Source organism: Papaver somniferum, unplaced genomic scaffold (assembly GCF_003573695.1).
Source record: "Papaver somniferum cultivar HN1 unplaced genomic scaffold, ASM357369v1 unplaced-scaffold_10, whole genome shotgun sequence".
Lineage (NCBI taxonomy): Eukaryota > Viridiplantae > Streptophyta > Magnoliopsida > Ranunculales > Papaveraceae > Papaver > Papaver somniferum.
Genome location: NW_020618825.1, coordinates 11,782,386 through 11,788,436, shown reverse-complemented (window position 1 = coordinate 11,788,436; position 6,051 = coordinate 11,782,386). Strand labels below are relative to the sequence as shown.

General features: G+C 35.1%; 1 long non-coding RNA gene across 1 annotated transcript; it reads left to right on the top strand.

Annotated features, from left to right (window-relative positions):
- The first annotated feature begins 4,968 nt into the window (after window positions 1-4,968).
- LOC113326103 lies at window positions 4,969-6,051 on the top strand. The gene is made up of 3 exons (XR_003348295.1): window positions 4,969-5,215; window positions 5,294-5,416; window positions 5,973-6,051. It is a non-coding gene; the product is annotated as an uncharacterized LOC113326103 (long non-coding RNA).

Here is a 6,051-nt window from a genome sequence, read left to right as displayed (position 1 = left end):
CACAGACAAGTCTATCAAAGGATCAATCTATCTCTCACAGAAAAACCCTAAAGTTTTTGTTCCGTCTTTTGATAATAATCAAGGTGAACAGGAACCAATTGATAATCCGGTCTTATATTCCCGAAGAACATCCAAGATAAATCAATCACCTCACAACAATCTTAATCGTATGGTAGAGAAACAAGATGTTGGGAATCACAAACAATGAGACGAAGACGTTTGTGACTATTTTTTATACCTTGCCTATCGGAGATATTAATCTCAAGCCAATCAATCTGATTGTACTCGTACGATAGAAGATGCAAGATCAGATCACACAACTACGATAAAAGTAGTATCGGTATGGCTTCACAATCCCAATGAAGTCTTTAAGTCGTTAACATGGTTTTAGAAGAAGAAAACCAAAGGTTAAAGGAGAAACGACTCTAGCACGCAAACTAGTATCATACGTGAGGTGTGGGGATTAGTTTTGCAGAGTTGCTAGATGTCCCCTTATATAGTCTTTAAAATCAGGGTTTCGCCTTGGTCACAAAGCAAACAATATCCACCGTTATATGAAAACCTGATTTAGATTCAAGCTAATATTTCTTAACCGTTAGATCTAAAACTTAGCTTGTTATACAAAAATGAAAAGCACGATTCTAGATTTGTTAACCGTACACAAACGTGTACATTGTTGGTTCAACAATAGTTAACCAAAAGGTTAGCCATATGAGCATTTCATACCAAACATATTCTTCTTCACCATAACTAGTTCAAATGACTCAAATGAACTAGTTAGAGAGTTGTTCAATTGCAAGTAAATCTTATGTACTACACAAGACACAATTTAAGCAAAGATGATTTGATTCACTCGAATCGGTTCATGAACTTTATATCCACGGTTTGCAAATTTCATTCCTTAATCTTTATAAGTTTAAGTTCAGAAATCATCTTCAGATATATAACCTTCTTAAGTTCGCACACTAGGTTCGCGGACTTAAGCAACCGGGCAGAGTTTACAAACTCCAGCAAAAAATCTCGGCAAAGACTTTCCGCAGGTTCTCGGACTGGTACTCACGAAACAAGTTTGTCAACTCCAGCAGAATTTCTCGGGATGAGAAGTTCGGCAGTTCGCGGACTGAGTTCGCGGACTTGCAACAAGCCATTCTTCCGGTTTCTCTTGATCAATAAAGTTCACAAACTTTGGTTCAAGGAATAGGACTTATGCACATATGTGTTTCCACAACAATACTTATGTCCATCATTGGTTATGTAATCTAAACTCTCATTCCAACCATTGAAACATTCTTATAGGACATTATATAGTTGTTACACCATTTCTCGTCAAAGCAATTTTCAAAGTGATTGAAACATATCATGACTTACGTCACTAGGTAAAGATAAACATGGTCGAAGCGAAACGCTTACCAACACATATTTCGAGATATAGATACGTGAGGTATACTCGGCTCGAAATACCAAATGTGTATAATCTAAGTCTATATATAGCATACGACTTTTTGTCTCAAGAAGTAGGAGATAGAGTAGATAGACTTTTGAGTGACAAATAAGTTCAAGTCTTCACATACCTTTTTTTCGAGAAGTTCCACCGGGTCCTTGAGTAGTTCTTCATATTGTATGATGAATCGCCATGAAGTCCTTGAGCTCAACTACACTTTCTATCCTAGTACGAGACTTAGCTATACTAGACTAGAAATCAAGACTTATAGTTTTGATCGCTAACATTGACAAACATGCTTGAGATAGCAACGCATGCGAGTTCGACCGAGCAATGCTCTAACAGTTTGTCATTGTCCTCGTTAGTTATACAAGGATTTATGAAATTCAGAAAATTCCTCTTTCGGAAAGGATTAGATGTGGTACCAACTGAACTAAAATGATTAACGAAAAGGTCTTCAAGTTGATTCCTATCCTTAGACCATTGGCCATTGTTCAATTTTAGGGAGCTAATATGATTAAAGTGCCTTCTTCTATTCATATAAGTGTGGTAGAAGTTGGTTTTTATATCATGGCCCTTTTATGTACTCGACTCTAGACTTTTGCGCATAAAAGTCCTCTTGGATTTTTTTTGCCAAAGCTCCAATTATGTCTCAACTTGCTTAATAGCCTCAAGGTTCTGAATAGTATTTGCTTGAATATTCATTGCTTGAATTTGAGATCCAAGAGATCTAACTTTCTGGTCAACATTACTAAAATGTGAAATATTCCAATTTTTCAAATATATTTTAACATTTCGAAGTCAGTTGACAAATTGAAAGGCATGGAAACCCCTAACAGGAATGGAAAAAGCATTTTTAATCACACAATGGGAAGAGGTATTGTGATTTGCTTGACATGTGCATTGTTTGCAAACCCCTAAAGTTACAATAATTGTTTGTGCGGCTGCAGCAAAATTGCAGAGATTAATGGTGAGAGCATGGAGATGGGTTAAAGTGATTAGGGTTTTTTTCACTTGGAATGTTGAGGTGAATGAGAGTTGATTTTACACCAAGGGAAATCAACCTAGGAATGAAACTATTGCCATGAAATTAAATGAATTTTCTAATCTATTGATAATGATTTATGTGACCCTTATTATATGGAATTAGTATTGCCATCCGTTGTTGGAGGTGATTACGAGAAAATATAGATTTGTCCAGAAAATACACCAGATGCACCTGAGTGCATAGTGTATATTCTGATAGAAAATTTTATTTTGGTCAGGTTGCATCCGAATGCATAATGTATATTTTTTGATTTTTTTTTTGTTGTTCCTTTTTTTTTCTTTAATACTTGTTCTTGGTTGATGACTGATGGTGAATGTATGGTAATAGTACCGGATAGATTGTTCGAGATCATGAACTAACGATTTTGGTTGTGTAGATTATATTGCAGGCGATTAGTAGGATAAACCTATCCGAATTACATAAGATGCACCCGAGTGCATGATGCATATTCTTTATAGGAAATAGGTTTCATCCAGGTGCACCGGAGTGCATAATGTATATTTTTCTGATTCGTGTAGGAAAAATGTTTTGTCCAGATTGCACCTGGGTGCATAATGCATATTCTTATAAAAAATAAAATTTGATCAGGTTGCACCTGGGCGCATAACGCATATTTCCTATAATACATATTTTATAAGAAATAAATTTTGGCTAAGTTGCACTTGGGTGGATTAGTATACTCTGTCTGGGGTAAAATATTTTTTTTCTTTTTTTCGAATTTCATATTAACAATGAATCTTGTTTTGTAGAGATTTTCGAGCTCTTTCCAAAAATATAAATTTTATTTAAATCCGGCTTATATTTGGGAAGTTAAGACCTTTCTCGCGATTAATTTTAAATTGGAGAGAGAAAAAGATATAATAAAGAATAAAGTTTAAAGTAAAGGGTATGTATGACTAAATTTTTTTTGTGTCTTTTTCACCCAGACCCATAATTTGCTTGTCCATCATTCCCGTATTTTATGGTTTGTGGTCATATGATCCATTTTCCGCATAACTTTATCGTTTTAGCGAAATAATTAATTTATCGAGGAGTTATTTATCAAAATTTTACTATTTACAATGATAAATACAATAAACTGATTTCAAAACTTTCGTGTATCAAAAGTTTTCCCAATAAAAAAAACAGTATCTTTCTAAACAACTACCACAAAAAAAAAAAAGAAAAAAAAGTATCTTTCTAAACTTTCAGGCTTCCATCCAATGGTTGTAGCTCCTTGCTGATGGTGAAAATATTTTTCCTTTCCTTTTTTGAAAAAAATTTAAATAAATCTTCAGATCAAAATAAAAAAATATCATCTTGTAAAGCCTCCACAAAAAATGAAGAAAATAAGTTTTCATAATATTTTTATTAGCAAGTAATATAAAAAAGGAAAAGAAAACCGAACAAAGGAAGGCAAGGAACTCATATATCAAAAATAATCACTGCGCCGGACCGGATCTGTACAAAACTTATAGAGATTATATTCAATCAGGGTGGTTGTCCTCGTCAAGTGAGGAACTTAAAGTCATGTATAAAAGCAACAAAGAATTGTACTTAATTTTATACATGACTATAAGTCCAAACTTGATGAGCACACCGGCATGATTAGAAACAACAATCTTAGGTCTTGGTACCATTTCTGAAATGACTCGAAAGCTTTAAAAAAAAAAGATTTCAGCACTTATCTATAACCCATGCATTCACTCAAGAAAATAGTTTCATTTGATCAAATCTGTACAAAACTTAGAGAAATTGTATTCGATTGTGCTGGTTGTCCTCACCAAGAGAGGAACATAAAGTCCTGCACAAAAGTTGTAATTGATTATATTTAATTTTTATGCAAGACTTTAATTCCAATCTTAATGAGTACCCAGCATGAATAAACACAACAACCTTAGGTTTTGGTAGATTTCTGAGTTTTTGACTTATAAGCTTTAGAAAGGAAGATACAATGTAAAACACATCCACAGTTTTCTTCTGCATTTATAAAACCCATCACTAAAATCCTACGACTGATCTTGTCTTTCATGAAACCCTAGCGGTTAAATCCACGGATGGTATTATGTTTTCGTTGTAAAACCCTAGTAAAATTAGCTGTAAATTGAATTACTTCTAGTGGCGGCTGCAGTAAGAATCGTCCAAACTCGTGATGACTCCCCAAGCAACTCGGTCTCACATTTCGCCCTTATGGCCTTATGGATTCAGTCAACAGGGAACAGGGAAGACCAGGTCAAGTCAAAGAAAGTCACCTGACCAAGTTGGACTACTAGTAACTGTGACAAGACCCTCGGATGCCCGAGACTAGACGATCAGGGTAGAGCTGGCAATCCGAACCAAAACCCGCGGGTTGGCCCGTCCCGTACCGTGAAAACTCGTGCCCGTCCCGGATCGTAACTACACAAGACGGGCGCGGGTTGTATAATTAGTGGCTTGTGAAGAAACGGGTTAACCCGTCCCGTCCCGTGCAACCCGCGGGTAACCCGGCTCGGTCCGCACCCACTGCCACTTAGGCTGATGCGTGTCACACAATGACACAGTTATCTGTTACGTGTCATGTAACATGTTCGTTCCTCTTCATATAAAAGGAAAAAACCCTAGCTCGCCTTCCTCTTCTTTCTTCCTCTTTTTTTCTTCTTCCCTGACCCTGCTGCAGCGCTGCTGAGTCTCCTACTCTCCTGAGTAAACTTCACAGATTCACAGAAGTGACAGAAAAATTATTAGATTCATCTAAAGATCAAAGACAGGTAATCAGATTTTCTTATTTGTTTTCTTCTTTATATAAATTTTTTGATTAGCCTGCTTGAATAACAAATTGTTTGAAGTCTTGAAGAGAAATACAAGAGCGGATTGATTTTCTGGGCTCGTGAAGATCGGAGGAATACAACAACGAATTGATTTTCTGGGTTCGTGAAGAGTGAATTGATTTTCTGTTCGATTAATAATATGTAAGATGTTTTTTTTTTCATTCGATTTGAGTTCAGTCTTCAGTTTGACTTGTTCTTAGTAGATCTGTTATTCTGTTTGATTTTGAATTTGATTTGATTAAGATTTTTTTGAATTTCACATGTTTTAGTTTATTGTATGATTGTAATTGGTGATGAATCTGATGATTATATATACAAGATCTGTTTGATTTGGTCATGTACTCATGTTGTTCAGTTCCATACTTCCATGATTTATTTGTTGTATTCGTATTCAACAGTTTTGCTTGTGAAATTGAAATGATAGTAATGGTACTATGGGTAATGGGTTGGAATTGAATGAGCAGTTTAAAGTTTGCTTGTGAATTTGAGATATTAATTGTATGAGCTTCAAATTGAATGAGTTTAGTTTGAATTTTGGTTGAGATTTAACATGCTTGATGTGATTGAAATCATATACAAAAGGTCTTTCTTTGTTTATCTTGTTTATCTTTTTCGAAGTATCATTCATATTACCAGCATTTTTCTACATTTAAACCAGTGCTGTTACTGCTGTACTTGCATCCTTTTTGTTTTGTAGATTGGAGTTCTAGTGAAATCTTTAAATTTTGGTTTGAGCAGTTTGGATAAGTGGTTGTCCCCTAAATCTGTAAGTACAT